The sequence below is a fragment of the Sciurus carolinensis genome, chromosome 5 (genome assembly GCF_902686445.1).
Source record: "Sciurus carolinensis chromosome 5, mSciCar1.2, whole genome shotgun sequence".
Lineage (NCBI taxonomy): Eukaryota > Metazoa > Chordata > Mammalia > Rodentia > Sciuridae > Sciurus > Sciurus carolinensis.
This window is the reverse complement of record NC_062217.1, coordinates 85,365,488-85,382,579: the sequence shown is the minus strand read 5'-3', so window position 1 is coordinate 85,382,579 and position 17,092 is coordinate 85,365,488. Positions and strand designations below refer to the sequence as shown.

At 36.6% G+C, this 17,092-nt stretch overlaps 1 pseudogene; it reads right to left on the bottom strand.

Moving 5' to 3' along the window:
- Positions 1-208: 208 nt before the first annotated feature.
- The window catches only part of LOC124985630 (melanoma inhibitory activity protein 2-like), a 74,754-nt pseudogene continuing 57,870 nt past the window's right edge, over positions 209-17,092 (bottom strand).

Genomic DNA, 17,092 nt, shown 5'->3' with positions numbered 1-17,092 from the left:
TTTAATAAGATTGGCTAGGACTGGATGCCGGCCAATAGCATCTCTTGAATACTTCTGTGCTGAGGGACTGTGAAGAGAATGAACAGAATGGATTGATGGGGGGGGCCCCACATAAAAGAGAAATAACGACAGATGCTTTTTATAGAGCAATCTAACAACAAGAAGCTCAAAGTAACACACTTACAAAGGCTTAAGTGCTCAGAGGGTATCACATAGAAATTCGGGTCTCAGCTGGAACCTGAGGTTCCAATGGGGGCTGCTGCAGAGATGCACAGCCAGGAACGCAGGCTTCCCGGCAGGGGCGGTCCCGGGGTGGCGGGGTCCGGGGAGCCTGCGTGGTTTAAACACAGGGTCCCGGCGGAAACGTGATTTTAAAATAGCACCCCCAGATTAGTCTCAGAGGCCTGCAATTTCACCCCCCAAAATCTAGAAGGTAGGGGAAAAAAACAACCAATTTTTCTTATATTCTAAAAAACGACTACCTGCTTCTGTTGAATTGCTATTTGGAAGAAACAAAAAATAGGTTCGTGTGACTCTGCATTGTAACTGATATTTAATTTGAAGACAATGAACCCTTAAACTTGTGTGCTTGATGATGGTAAGACAAAAGGTATAAACAAGTGGAATATTAATTTTGAAACTTGGATTCAATCCTTTATGCTTGACTTCACAGCCTTTTTTGATGATGTTGCTAATGGAAGTGGCCTATTTAAGTGGTAAATTCAAGAAATTTAACATTCCCGAGCAACCAAAATATACAATAAGTCAATGTATAAATAACACTGTGCTAACTCACAGGTTTTTATGAAGGTTAAGGGGCCTCCTTCATAACCTCTTCCTGAATACAGGCCTGGGTTTGCCAAAGCACCAGGAGAAAACCTGGAGTGGATCCTGCCTGGGATCAAAGAAGCTCAGGGAAGCTTCCACAGATGGGGGCAGAAGTCCTCCAATATTAAAGTCTGTAGGACTAATCTAGGAGCTTGTTAAAAAAGAAGATACCTTAATCATTAGTTAATCATTAGTCCCAGAGAATCTGAGTCCAAAATCTGTGATGACTTCAGACATGTTCATTTTATTTTTAATAAAATTCTTCTTTTTAAAATTGGTTCATATTAATCATATAGAATGGTGGAGTTTATTATGGCTTATTTATACATACATAAAAACATAATTTGATCACTGGGTGCTGTGGCACACACCTGTAATTCCAGTGGTTTAGGAGGCTGAGACAGGAGGTTCACAAGTTCAAGGACAGCCTGAGGAATTTACAAGGCCCTAAGCAACTTAGTGAGACCCAGTCTCAAAATAAAAAATAAAAAGGGCTGGGGATGTAGTTCAGTGGTAAAGCACCCTGGATTAAAATCTCCAGTACCAAAGAAAAATAACAAAACAAAACACCACCAAAACAAAACCTCCAAACATTATTTGATCAATTTCACTCCTAAATACCTCCTCCAGCCTTCCCTCCTTCCTCCCCAGCACCCCCACTCTTCTTTAATGGTCTCCCTTCTGCTTTCATTGCTTCCCTCCCCCTGCACCCCAGGATTTTTTCCCTCTTGCCTCTACATATGAGAGAAAACAACATTTTTTTGAGTGTGACTTATTTTGCTAAAAATTATGTTCCTCCTGTTCCATCCTTTAATGGTAAAAATTTGAGCATTCATAAAAATAAAGAGATTAGTATGATGAACCCCCACATACTCACCCCCAGCTTTTACCATTAACTCATGGCATCTTGTTTCACCTACACCTCTTTCCTGCCTCCCTCACCCCATTATTCCAAAGCAAATCCTAGACATCATTTTTTTTCTGTAAATATTTCAACATTTATCTCTGAGAGATAAGGACACTTAAAAAAAAATAAGTCATTCAGATGAGAGTGGAAGAAGTAAAATTGTACTGATTTGCAGATGACATTATCTTGCACCTAAAACACACACAAACTAACACATATAAAACTATTAGACCTAATCATTCAAGTTAATGAAAATCCATTTATAATAATATTTAAAAGCATAAAATACTTAGGAATAACTTTAAACAAACAGCACAAGACTTGTACACTGAAAACTACAAAGCAGGGCTGGGGATATAGCTCAGTTGGTAGAGTGCTTGTCTGTCAAGCACAGGGCCCTGGGTTCAATCCCCAGCACTGCAAAACAAAACAAAACAAAACAAAAAAAACTATAAAACATTGAAAAAAAATAAAGTAGACCTAAATAACTGGAAATATATCTGTGTTCATGGATTGAACAATTTAATAGCGTTACAATGAAACCTAAAATTGACTTACAGATTCAATACAACTGAATCAAAAATCCAAATATCTTTTTTGTTTTTTTAGAGATGAAGGAACTGATCCTAAAGTTCATATGAAATTGCAAAGGACATATAGCCAAAACAATCTGGAAGGAAAAAATTTGAATTCTCAATTTCAAAACCAACTATAAAACCACAGTATTCAAAATTGTGTGATACTGGCACAAGAATACAATAAATGTAATTGAATTAAGAGTTAGTAAATAAACTCATACATCTATGGTCAGTTGATTTTCTATAAGGGTGACCAGATCATTTGATGGAGAAAAACTAGTCCTTTGAACAAATGGTACTGGAACAACCATATATTCATAAGAAAAAGGATGAATTTAGACCCCTATCTCACATCATATTTGAAAATTAACTCAAAGTGAGTCAAAGACCTAAATATAAGAGCTAAAAGTATAAAACTCTTAGGAGAAAACAAGGCATAAATCTTTGCCACCTTAGACTAGGTAATGTTCCTTGGTATGTTGAAAAAAGCACAAGAGACAATAAAAATATTGGTCTTCATAAAATTAAAAACTTTTATACTTCAACGGACAGTGTCAAGAAAGTAAAAAGATAATTTGCATAATGGAAAAAATGCAAATCATATATCTAATAAGGGCTAATATCCAGAATATATGAGAAGTCTTACAACTCTCCAATAAAAAGACAAATAACCCAATTAAAGTATGAGTGAAGGATCTGAATAGATGTGTCCCCAAAAACATGTGTATATAGATAGCCAACAAACACATGAAAAAAGGTTCAACATCATGGTCATTAGAGAAATGCAAATTAAAACTGTAATGAGATACCCCTTCCATTCACTGAGATGACTATAAAAATAAATAAATGAAAATAAAAAAACATAATAACAACTGTTGAGTCAGGTGTAGAGAAACTGGAACCCTCATAACGCTGTTGATGGGAACATAAAATGGGTATGGTCACTGTGAAAATAGTTAAACAGTTCCTCAACAAGTAAAGCAGAGTCACCATGACCCAGCAATTATTCTCCTAGCAATTAAACCCAAGAAAAGTGAAGATGTTAATAGCACAATTTGTACACAAATATTCATAGCTGTATTATTCACATTAGTGAGAAACAGAAACAACTCAAATGCCCATCAAGTGATGAATGGATAAACCAAATGTGGCATATCCACTTAATGGAATATTATTCAGCCAGAAACAAGGAATTAAGTACTGATACAGACTACAATGTGGATGAACCTTGAAAACATGTGAAGTAAAAAAAGCAAGACACTAAAGACCACATATTATATGATTCTATTGCTATGAAATTTTCCAGAATAGGCAATCCATAGAGATATAAAATAGATTAGTGGTTGTCAGAAGATGAAGGAAATGAGGATTTGAGTAATGACAACTGATAGGTATATGGGGTGTTTTAAAGTGTTTAAAATATTTTGGTGATGGTTGCACAACCTTGTGACTATGCCCAAAACTATTAATCTATACATTTTAAATTCTAGTATAAGTGAATTCTGTCAATTAAGTGAAAAGGTAACTACAACATGATCATCACACCTAAAGAAATTAATGATATTCCCTTAGTATCACCAAATAGCATCACTGCTCAAATTTCTAATTGCCTTTTTAAAAATAGTGTTTTTAAGGCTCTTTGAATTGTTTTTGTGGCAGGCTATAAGGGTCATAATGAATGCATACCTTACAATTAATGAATATGCCTCAGTTCCTTGTAAGTTATAGTTTTACCCTCCATTTTCCTTTTTATGTTCCTCCTTACAATTTACTTATTGAGGAAACCCGACTGCATGTCCTATAGAGCTTTCCAGTCCAGAGTTTGCTGCTTGCATTCCTAAGGTGCTGTTTAACATTTTCCATTTCTTCTTTATGTTCTGTATATCTGTGGTTGGGCTGCCCCATTTATCAGATGCAGATTTCACTTGTATATCTGTGTGTGGTTCTGGGGATCAAACCCAGGGCCTTACGCATGCTAAGCATGTACTCTACCACTGAGCTACATCCCCAGCCCCTACGTATTTTGGCTGGATGGAAGAGGTATAGGCACCTAGTGTTGGTTGTTTTCCTTGCTGTAGCCTGAATCCGGGATGTCCCCCAAAGACCCGTGTTATAAAGGCTTGGGCCCCAGCTTGTTGCTTGAAAGGTGGTGGAACCTTTATGAGGTGGGGCCTAGTGGGAGGTATGTTGGTCATTGGTGGCATGCCCTTGAAGGGGATTATGAAGTCCCATTTCTTCCCCTTTCTTGTCCACTTCCCAGCCATGAGGTCAGTGTTTTTGTGCCATCACACAATCTCCACCATGATGTGCTGCTGCTGAACAGATCTAAAAACAACAGGCCCAACTGATTATGGACTGGAACCTCTACAACTGCACCAATACAAACCTTTTTTCTCTATAAGTTGATTATCTCAGGTATTTGTTATATTGATGAAAAGCTGACTAACACATTCCTTGTGATATGTTATAAAGTGTTGATGCTCAATATCTAACCCTTTTCCTTGTTGTAGGAGGAATGTGTTTGTATTCTAGCACTCCATCTTCACCTATCAGCTAGAATTCTTACACAAAGAGAAACCCTGTGACCAGTATTTGGTCATCTTAAGTTTCCATTCTAATAGCACAGGGAAAATTATTATTTCCCTTTATTTATTTCCAAATAATAATTATTCTCTATATAAATTTTACAAAAACGATCCATAATTTCTTGTTTGTTTGATTTGGTATCATTTAAAAACATGGATTTAAACATATGATTTACTTCAGTCCAGTGCCATTTCTCTCCTAGTGTCCATTCTGATGGGTACATGCTTCTTTGTGTTGGCTCCCAAGTCTATTTGAATAGCTTCTTTCCTTTGGAAATGAGATGTGCCAGGTTCCATTTTGCACATTAAGGACAGTTCATTTCCAACAAGTCTCCTGGTGGCTCTCTTAAGAGAGATCTAAAGACCCTAGTTTAAAGACTAAGTAATTTGTTCAGCTTCAGCCCACGGTGCTGGTTCTCCACAAGCTCATTTAGGTTTTACCTAATGACACGTCTGGGTTGATTAAAGGGGATCATGTGAGTAGTCGCTGTTACTTAGTGATATCAGAGAACACCATAAAATTAAAGGGATGAAAGTTCTCACATTCATCTCTCTCTCTCTCTAGGGAGAGAGAAATCTAAACTGGGCATCAGCAAAGCACCACACCTATGCCAGAAGTAATGTGGCGGGGTGAGGTGATGGTGATGGTGATGAGCAGGAGAGGGAGGAGGAATAAATAATAGTAACAATTACCTATGACTCTGTGTCCGCCTTGTTCCCATTGTCATGTTAAAGCCTTTATGAACGTTTCCTTTTAGTATCCACATTGGCCCTCTGACAATGTTCCCTCTGAAGAGAAGGAAAATGGGCAGGGAAGTGTCTCTAGCAGCTTTCGTCCTCTTCAAGGTCAGGAGTGGGAGAGGGGTGAGGACAACAGGGGGAGAAAAGCATTTTATAAGGTAAACCACCCCCAACCCCTGTGCTCCCAGAACCCAGAGTAACTTGCTCCATTTGTCACGAGAACTCCAAGTTTCACGGTTTGGCTGACATAGTAGTTAGGAAGAAGCTGCTCAATATCAAAGGATTTTGAAGTGAGGATCCCCTTGGGGTCATTTTATTTTAAGGCTGAAGTTTATTGGTTCCAATAACTCTTTTGCCGATGGGGGAATGTGGGGAGTAGGCATTTTGAAGCCCAGTCGCAGGCCATATCACAAGAAGGGGAGTCAGAATCCCGACGCCCATCAGATCACTCCTAAGTAGAGGTATCTGGATAGTTTTTAAAATTCCTCTCGTATTCATAATCACTACCAGTTTTTACTTTTCCCTTTGTAAGGACGTATATTGTAAAAAGCTTCTCTGCAAGTTGGATTCTTTCCTGACAACAGCTAAAGTTATTCAAGCCAAAGGTGCCCTTCACTTTGTGTGTATGTAGGCACTTCATTCATGTTGCTGAAGTAAATTGGTTCCTACCAAAATGAAATATGAACAAGAGCAAAGCAAGGTGCGGTGTGTGAAGTGAATATGGCAAAAAAGAAAACTTCCCACCTCTGTAAATATTGGTCCCAAACATAGTGAACATGAGGCTGAAGGTTACACAGGAGGCTCTGAACTAAAACCATCCAGTCTAGACATATGGGCAGATGGCAGTCAGACAGCAGAAAGAGCTTAGAGGGCTTGAGTTGGTAAGAAATATAATAGGAATGTTTTAAAAATGGTAACTGCATTTTTTTTTGTTTATCTTTATGACTTTCATGAGCAAATATAACTTTTGTGATTAAAGAAAAAACAACAAATTCTCATTTTGAAAAATTGGAAAAGGGCATATGAAGGGAAATGGGATGGAGGTGGGCCCTGGAAGTTTAGGCTGCGGGAGATGGTGGATCCTGGAAACATCTACAGCCATCTCTGTGTCCTGAAGCTGGGTGCTGTAGTTTGGATGTTGAATGTCCCCCAAAGGTCCATAAGCTAAAGGCTTAGTTCCCAGGTAGCACAGTTGGGGAGTAGCAGAACCTTCAGGAGGTGAGTCTAGTGGGAGGTCCTTAGGGCACTGGGAGGATGCTCCTGAAGGGGAATGTGGGACCCCAGCTTCTTCTTTCTTCTTCCTGATTCATGAGGGGAGAGGTTTTGCTCTACCATATGCTCCCCATCATTGCCAGCCAGCACACCCACCAGAGGCCCAAAGTAATTCATCCAGTTCTGGACTGGGAAGTCCAAAACTGTGACGCACACTGTACCTTTTCTCTTTATAAGTTAATTATATCGGATATTTTATTATATAAATGAAAAGCTAATACGCCTGTGACTCGATTCTCCTCATCTTCTCCCTTAGTATGTTCAGGGAAATGAAGTGGCAGAAAAGGTCAATGAACTGGAAAGCCATTTGAGAGGGTCTTTTATATTTAATAGTTAATAGCAAATGGCTATTACTGCTGGCTATTATCAGTGGCCATTATCTCAGACTGTGAGTTTTTAAAAATGTCAGTGCCAGGGCCTCCTCCCAGAAGCCCAGAAGGTTCAGTGGGTCTGGGGGAAGTGGCAAAATCAGATTTCAAGTTCAGATCTAACTCTGTTTTTTATAAGTTGCTATATTAAAATTAAGCAGACAGGTGACATCAGCAAGATAGTGAAATAGACAGACCTGAACACTCCTCACCCCATGGGCATAGCAATTCAACAATAATAAATAAACAAATTGCCTTCAGTGGAAATCCAGAAACCACTAGAGGTTTTACGCAAGGCAAGGCCAAATCCAGCCAACCAGCTGGTGGGGAAATTCAATATACTCTCTTATCATATTCCCTAGTCTCAGCATAGCCTCGTGTAATCAGAAGGCAACCCCCAACAAACAGATTCCCCCTGGGAAAGGAAGGAATTGAACTGCACACCCAACTTTCTAACTTTTGTGTGGGCTGAGGCACTGCTTTCTGTTTCACCTGTCTAAAAACACTAATGGAACTCAGCATACTCTACATTAAGAAGAATATGGTAGTTTGGATTTATCACAAAAATTTGAGAGACACTCAGAATATTTGGCTGTTCTGCCTGATGAGGGTCTTCTCCTGTATTGGACCACTCTCTAAGACTGGGGGAAGTGACTGTGTTTTCAAATGCACAGATAGCAACAGAAAGAGTCAAGTAAAATGAAGAAACAGGAAATATGTCCCAAACGAAAGAAGAAGATAAAATTCCAGAAACTAGTCCTAGTGAAATGGAATTATTTCATTTACCTGACATAAAATTCAAAATAGTCATCATAAAGCTGTTTGAATAAGGTTATGGGAACAGTGTATGGATGAAGTGAGAATTTAAACACAGAGAATAATAAAACAATAAACAAAAAAATCTCAGAGCTAAAGAATGAAATAAGTGAGTTGAAAAATTTAGTAGAGTAGGGTTCAACACCAAACCAAATCAAGAAGAAGAAAAGCTCAGTGAATTTAAAAACAGGCAGTTAAAGAGTATCCAGCCAGAGAATAAAAAGAAAAGAAAAATGAAAAAAGTGAAGAAAGTTTGAAGGACTTATTGGACACCATTAAGCAATCAACATATGCATTATGAGCTTTCCTGAAGAAGAGAAAAAAGAAATCTTTTAAAATAAATAAATGACTGAACACTTTCCATTTGGGGAAGGAAATAGAAAATCTAGGAGACCTAACTGACTTCTGATAACCTGGTTTAAGGAAATACACACTAAAACACATAACCAAATTGTCAAAAGTCAAAGACAAAGAGAATTTTGAAAGTGGCAAGAGAAGTGACTTGTCATGTACAAGGGAACTACTATGAGACAATAAACGGATTTCTCAGCAGAAACCTTGCAGGTTTGAAATGGGAGAGGTAATATCTTTAAAATGCTAAAGAAAACAGTTGCCAAGCAAAAATATTATACCTGGAAAACTGTCTTTCAAAAATGAAGGAGATAAGTGATCAAAAGAGCATTATGTTACAATAGTCTGAGTGACCCCAGACCCCTGAGTCTCTCTAGCTGCCTGCCTGGTCATGTGATCACTCCCTCTTATATGTGCTCTGGTCATTGTTTTGCCATGAGGTCTTCACCAGAGTTAAGCACCATGCGTGCTCTGGTCATTGTTTTGCCATGAGGTCTTCACCAAAGTTAAGCACCATACCCTGCAGTCTCTAGAACTCTCAGCCAAATAAATCTTTCTTCTTCAAAAGCAGAAGATACCTCAGGTATTTCCTTATAGTGATGAAAATGAACTAACAATAGCTACTGAGAAAAATGCTTTTGATGACCTCTAGACCTGAGGTTATTAATTGTTATTTTCTCTTTAATTCTTAATTTTTGCCCTAGATTGCTTAAAGCCATGTTGGCTAAATAATACAAGTTTGGGATTGTTAAATGTTCCAGATGATCTATTTCTTTTAATCATTACTGACACTCTTTATAATGATAATAATAATGTTTATACAAAAGATTATTTCATATGCTACTAATATTACCATTTTTTCACTAGTGTTTGCCTCATATGGCATTTTCCCATCCCTTTATTTTTAATCTTTTTGTGTAATTATGTCATTTCTAGGAGTCATAAGAAAGATGCTTTTCAAATAAATTATACTTCCAACAAAAAACAATAGAACTTTGCAATGATCAGAATGTTAAGGTGCAATATATTTTTTTAAAAAAATTTTTTAGTTGTCAATGGATTTTATTTTATTTATTTGTGTGTGTGATGCTGAGAATGGAACCCAGTGCCTCACACAAGTTCTATACCATTCTAGGCAAGTTCTATACCATTGAGCCACAACCCCAGCCCTTAATATACTCTTTACTATACATGAAATCGTTTCTTATAAAATGAAATTTGTATAGAGATAGACTGTGGATTCACATGCTGATATAAGATATAAAACAGAGATATTTTGTGTATCCTTTACTCAGTTTCCCCTAATGGTAACATTTTATAAAACTACAGTCCAGTGTCACAACTAGGATATGCACATTGATACAATTCACTGATTTCATTCACATTTGCCATCATTATTTACACATGTGTATGTGTGTGTGGTTCTAAACAATTTTATCATACATAGGGTTTATGTGTCTACCACTGTATTCATGATACTGAACAGGAACAGTTCCATAACCAAAAAGATTATTGATGTTGCTATCTATAACCACATCCACATCCCTTCCTCCTTCTACCTACCTCATCTCTAAATCCTGGCAACCACTAGTCTATCCCCATTTCTAAAATTCTCTCATTCAAAGAAATATTATACACACAGAATCATGCAGCATATAACCTTTGGGGATTGACTTTTCCCACTCAGCATAATTCCTTGAAGAGTTATCCAGGATATGTTCATGAAGTTTCTTTTTGTTTCTGAGTAGCTATGCTTGGGATGCATGTGCCACAGTTTTGTGTAATCATTCAACTATTGAAAGACATCTGGGTTGTTTCCTATTACAAATAAAGCTCTTATGAACATTCAAAAAAGAAAAAAAGAAAAAAAATGAAGGAGAATTGAGAATGTTGATGCTTGCCTGTAATCCCAGTGACTCAGAAACTTGAGGCAGGAGGATTACAATTTCAAGACCAACCTCAGAACTTAGTGGGACCCAAAGCAACAAACATAGAATCCTATTATACTATTATGGTGGTGGGTAAGTTACTTTTAATATTAGCATAAAAGTAAAAGAGCATAAATGTTTAAAATAACTATAAAATATTAATGGCTACACAATACAAAATATGTAAATTATAATGTCAATAGCAAAGTAGGGAGGGGAGTAAAAGTGTAGAATTTTTGTGTGCAATTGAAGTTGTAATTAGCCTAAAGTACACTATTGTTAAGTGTATTTTTTATGTATGCCCTAAGGTAACCACAAGAAAAATAATGTGTACAAGATGCACAAAAGAATAAAGGAGGAATCCAAACATATGAATTTTTCTATTTGCCATGAGCACATTGTAACCTCAGTAGCTCAGGAGGCTGAGGCAGGAGGATCACAAGTTTGAAGCTAGGCTCAGCAACTTAGTGAGATCCTGTCTCAAAATAAAAAATAAAAGGGTTGAAGTCATAGCTCAGTACCACTGAGTGGTTTAATCCCCAGGACAGCCCCCAAAAGAAGTATATGTAATTTTAAAAATCAATGAAACCCAAAGGAATTCAACAAGAGAGGAAAAGAGGGACAAAAAGCATAGTTTAAGGCAGAAGGTGATGAACAAACTATTCTTCTCTATCAATAATTACTTTAAGTGTAAATGGATTAAATTCTCAGTCAAAAGAGATAGGGTAGATAAGTGGATTTAAAAAAAAAGTGAGGGCCTGGGGTTGTGGCTCAGTGGTAGAGCGCTTGCCTAGCATGTGTGAGGCACTGGGTTCGATTCTCAGTACCGCATATAAATAAATGAATAAAATAAAGGTCTATCAACATCTAAAAAAATTTTTTTAAAAAGTGAGAGCCAACTATATGCTGTTTATAAGATACTAACTTCAGACTTAAGATGTGCATGGGCTGAAAGTGAAGAGGTAGAAAAAGATACTCTTTGCAAATGGTAAAAAGAGCAGGGGTGGCTAAAAAATAGTCTGCAAGTCAAGAAGGACATTAATGATAAGTAGATCAATCCAGGACTGGGTTGTGACTCAGAAGTAAAGCACTTGCCTAGCATGCAAGAGGCACTGGATTCAATTCTCAGCACCACATATAAATAAATAAAGAAAATGAAGGTCCATCAATAACTAAAAAAAAAATTTAAATAAAGATCAATCCATCAGGAAGACATAATAATTATACATACACCCACATCAGAGCACCTGAATATATGAAAGCAAACTTTGACAGAACTGAAGGGACAAATAGCAATACGATAAAAGTACGAAACTTCACTACACCACTTTCCATAGTGGGTAGAACATGCCCACAGAAAATCAATAAAGAAACAATAGACTTGAACTACATGTAGACCAATGGACCTAACAACCACATGTGTGCATGTGTGTGTGGATAGACAGACAGATAGATAGATAGAAAGCACAATCCATCCAACAGCAGTAGAACATACATTCTTCTCAAGTGTACATGGAACATCCCCTAGAGTAGGTCACAAAACAAGTCAACAAATTTAAGGAAATAGAAAACAGACCAAGTATCTTTCTTTTTCTTTATCTTTTCTTTCTTGTTTGCTTTTATCCTTGAACCCAGGACTGCTTTACCTCTGAGCTATGTCTCTGGTCCTTTTCATTTTGTGACAGGGTTTGCTAAGTTGCTCAGGGCCTCACTAAGTTTCTGAAGCTGAGCCTGAGCTTGTGGTCCTCCTGCTTCAGCCTCCCAAGTCACTGGGGTTACAGGTATGTGCCACCGTGCCTGACATCCAAGTATCTTTTCTGTCCAAAATGGAATGAAAATAGAAACTAATAGCAGAATCTGGAAAACTCACAAATATGTAGAAATTAACACTCCTGAACAACCAGTAGGGAAAAGAAGAATCAAAAGGGAAAGTAGAAAATGAATCTTGAGACAAATGAAAATGGAAACCCAATGTATGAAAACTTATGGGTTATACCAAAAGCAATATTAAAGGGAAAGTTTAATTTCTTCTTTTTCCTATTTGTATCCCTTTAATTTCTTTCATCTGTGCTCTGGCTAGAGTTTCAAGAACTGTGTTGAATAGAAGTGGTGAAAGAGGGCATCCTTGTCTTGTTCCATTTCTTTGAGAGAATGCTTTCAGTTTTTCTCCATTTAGAATGATGTTGGCCATGGGCTTAGCATAAATAGCTTTTACAATATTGAGGTATGTTCCTACTATCCCTAGTTTTTCTAGTGTTTTGAATATGAAGGGGTGCTGTATTTTGTCAAATGCTATTTCTGCATCCATTGAGATAACCATATGATTCTTATCTTTAAGTCTATTGATGTAATGAATTACATTTATTGATTTCTATATGTTGAACCAACCTTACTTGCCTGGGATGAACCCCACTTGATTGTGGTGCATTATCTTTTGCGTTTCTATCCATCAGTGATGAATCTACTGAAAGAGAAATTAGGAAAACTACCCCATTCACAATAGCCTCAAAAAAAAAATAATAATACTAGGGAATCAATCTAACAAAAAAGGTAAAAGACCTCTACAATGAAAACTATGGAACACTAAAGAAAAAAATTGTAGAAAGTCTTAGAAGAGGCCTTGAATATGCTCTTGGATAGGCAGAATTAATTTGTCAAAATGGCCATACTACCAAAAGTGTTGTGCAGATTCGATGTAATTTCTATTAAAATTCCAATGACATTTTTCATAGAAATAGAAAAAACAATCATGAAATTCATTTGGAAAAATAAGAGACCCAGAATAGCCAAAACAATCCTTAGCAAGAAGAGTAAAGCAGGAGGTATCACAACACCAGATCTTGAACTATACTACAGAGCAATAGTAACAAAAATGGCATGGTATTGGCAACAAAATAGACAAGTAGACCAGTGGTACAGAATAGAAATTACAGAGACAAACCCACATAAATATGATTATCTCATACTAAACAAAGGTGCCGAAAACACATACTGGAGTAAAAATAGCCTCTTCAATAAATGGTGCTGGGAAAACTGGAAACCCATATGTAGCAAAATGAAATTAAACCTCCATCTCTCAGCCTGCACAAAAATCAACTCAAAATGGATCAAAGACTTAGGCACTAGAGCAGAGACCCTGTGCCTAATAGAAGAAAATGTAGGTCCAAATCTTAACCATGTCGGCTTAGGACCAGGTTTCCTTAACAAGACTCCTAAAGTGCAAGATGTAAAATCAAGAATCAATAAATGGGACGGATTCAAACTAAAAATCTTCTTCTCAGCAAAGGAAACAATCAGTAATGTGAAGAGAGAGCCTACAGAATGGAAGAAAATCTTTGCCACATGCACCTTGGAGCACTAATCTCCAGAATATATAACGAACTCAAAAAACTTAAAACCAAAAACAAACAAACAAACAAACAAAACAAAGAGCCCAATCAATAAATGAGCTAAGGAACTGAACAGAAACTTCACAGAAGAAGAAATACAATTGATCAACAAATATATGAAAAAATAATCAACATCTCTAACAATTAGAGAAATGCAAATCAAAACTACTCTAAGATTTCATCTTACTCCAGTCAGAATGGCAATCATCAAGAAAACAAGCAACAATAAGTGTTGGCAAGGATGTGGGGAAAAAGGTACACTCATACAATGCTGGTAGGACTAAAAATTGGCACAATCACTCTGGAGAGCAGTACGGACATTCCTCAGAACACTTGAAATGGAACTACCATTTGACCCAGCTATCCCACTCCTTGATTTATACCCAAAGGACTTAAAATCATGCAACCACAACAATATTTATACCAGCTGAATTCACGATAGCTAAACTATGGAACCAACCTAGATGACCTTCAATAGATGCATGGATAAAGAAACTGTGGTATATATACACAATGGAATATTACTCAGCCTTAAAGAAGAATGAAATTATGGCATTTGCAGGTAAATGGATGGAGCTGGAGAATATCATGCTAAGCAAAATAAGCCAAACCCCAAAAATCAAAGACTGAATGTTTTCTCTGATAAGTGGATCCATAGTGGATGGGGCAGGGGGTAGGGAAGAATGGAGGAACTTTAGATTGGGCAGAGGGGAGTGAGGGGAGGGAGGAGGTGTGGGGGTGGGAAGAATGGTGGAATGAGACAGACATTATTACCCTATATCCATGTATGATTACAGGACTAGTGTGACTCTGCACCATGTACAGCCAGAGGAATGAGAAGTTGTGCTCCATTTGTGTACAATGTATCAAAATGCATTCTACTGTCATTACAACCAATTAGAACAAATTTAAAAAATTAAAAATTAAAAAGTTATTAAAAAGGAAAGTTTGTAGTGATAAATGTCTACATTAAAAAATAAAAAGTGTAGAAAAAGAATAAATTAAATGCAAAATTGGAAGGAAATAAAGATTAGAGCAGAAAAAAATGAAATAGAAATATAGAGAAACAATAGAACAAATCAAAAGGGCTAAGAGCTGACTTTTTGAAATAAAATGGACAAATCTTTAGCTAGACTAAGAAAAACTCAATGGTGAAAAACTGAAATCTTTGCCTTTAAGTCCAGGAAGAGGACAAGATGCTTACTCTTGACCCTTCTGTTCCACGTAGTACTGGAAGTTCTAGCCAGAGCAATTAGAAGAGAAGAAATAAAAGGCATTCACATTAGAGAAGAAGAAGTAAAATTATCTCTGTTTGCACATGACATGATGTACGGAAATGCCCAAAACCCCACAGACTCTACACACCCTTCTAAAAAATCTGTTAGAACAAATAAATTCTGTAAAGTTGCAAAATACAAAATTGACATTCAAAATCAGTTGTGTTTCTATACAATAATAATGAGAAATTAAGAAAACAGCTCCATTTACGATAGCATTAAAGAGTAAAATATTTAAGAATAAACTAAGGAGATGAAAGACTTGTTCACTGGAAACTATGAAACATTAATGAAGGAAATGAAATAAGACACAAATGGATGAAAAGATGTCCCATGTTCCAAACTTAGTAGCATTAATACTGTTAAGGTGTCTGGGCCTTTAAAATGCCCCTGCTACCCAAAGCAATCTACAGATTCAATGTAATCCCTATCAAAATCCCAATAACGTTTTTCACAAAACTAGAAAAAAGTAATCCTCAGATTTATTTTGTATCGCGAAGGATCCCAAATAGCTAAAACAATCTTAGGAAAGAATAAATTGGAGGCATCACTATACCCAATTTCAAAATATATCAAGGCTACTATAATTAAAAGCATATGACTGTTACGGTGCTGCCATAATGAGAGAGAAGACCAATGGAAGAGAAAGCAAAGTCTGTCAAATCTACCCACCTACCATCAACTGACCAGTGAGAAGGACACCAAGATTGCATGATGGAGAAAGAATTGTCTTCTTAAGAAATGGTGCTGGGAAAACTTGCAGGACAATGAAACTGGACCTTTATAACACACACAAATCAACTCAAAATGGATTCAAGACTTAAGTGTAAGACCGGAAACCATAAAACATCTGGAAGAAAATGTAGGGGGAAAGCTTCATGACATTGATCTTGACACTTATTTCTTGGATATAATACCCAAAGCATAGGCAATAAGAGCAAAAATAAGTGAATCTACATCAAAATGAAAGTTTCTGTGCAACAAAGGAAATAATAAACAGAATGAAAAATTAACAGAGAAAAGGAGAAAATATTTGCAAACTACATATCTGATAAGGAGTTAATATTCAAAATATTTAAGGAAAATATATAACTTTAAAAAAAAACCCAATTTTTAAGTGGTATGGGTCTTGAATAGACATTTCTCCAAAGATAAAATACAAATGGCCAACAGGTATATGAAAAGATGCTGTACATTACTAATCATCAGATAAGTGCAAGTCAAAACCACAATAAGATTACCTCACACCTGTTAACATGGTTATTTTTTTTTAAAAAAGGTAAGTATTGACAAACATGTTGAGAAATTAAAACCCTCTACACTGTTGGTGGGAATATAAAATGATGTAGTCACTATGGGAAAACAGCATAGAAGTTTCTCAAAAGATTAAAAATGAAAATTCCATATGATTTTGCAACCCCACTCTGAGTATTTATCCTAAAGAATTGAAATCAGGATGCCAAAGAAATATATGCACTTCCATTTTATCGCTGCACTATTCATAATAGGCAAGATGGGGAAATAACTTAGATGTCCTTTGATGAACTAATGGAAAAAGTGTGGACCATACACATAATGCAATAGTATTCAGCCTTAAAAAAAAGGGAAATCCTACCAATGTGTTGGTGTAATTCCAGTGACTTGGGAGGCCAAGGCAGAAGGATTGCAAAGTTTGAGGCCAGTCTCAACTGTTCAGCAAGACCTGGTCTCAAAATAAAAAATTAAAAAGAGCTGAGGGTATAGCTCAGTAGCAAAGCATCCCTGAGTTCAATCCACAGCTAAAAAAAAAAAAAAAAAGAAGAAGAAGGACATCCTGTCATTTGCAATTCAGAAATGAAACTAGAGGACCTTTTACCAAGTGAAACAAGCCAGTCACAAAAGAACAAATATTGCATAATTTCACTTATATGAGTATCTAGCACGGTCAAGCAAACAGAAGTAGTGTAGAAGAGTGGTTGCCAGGAGCTGAGGGGAGAGGAAAATGAGGGAGGGTTGCTGTTCGAAAAGTGTAAAGTTTTAGTTTGACAATAGGAATCAATTCTAGAAATCTGT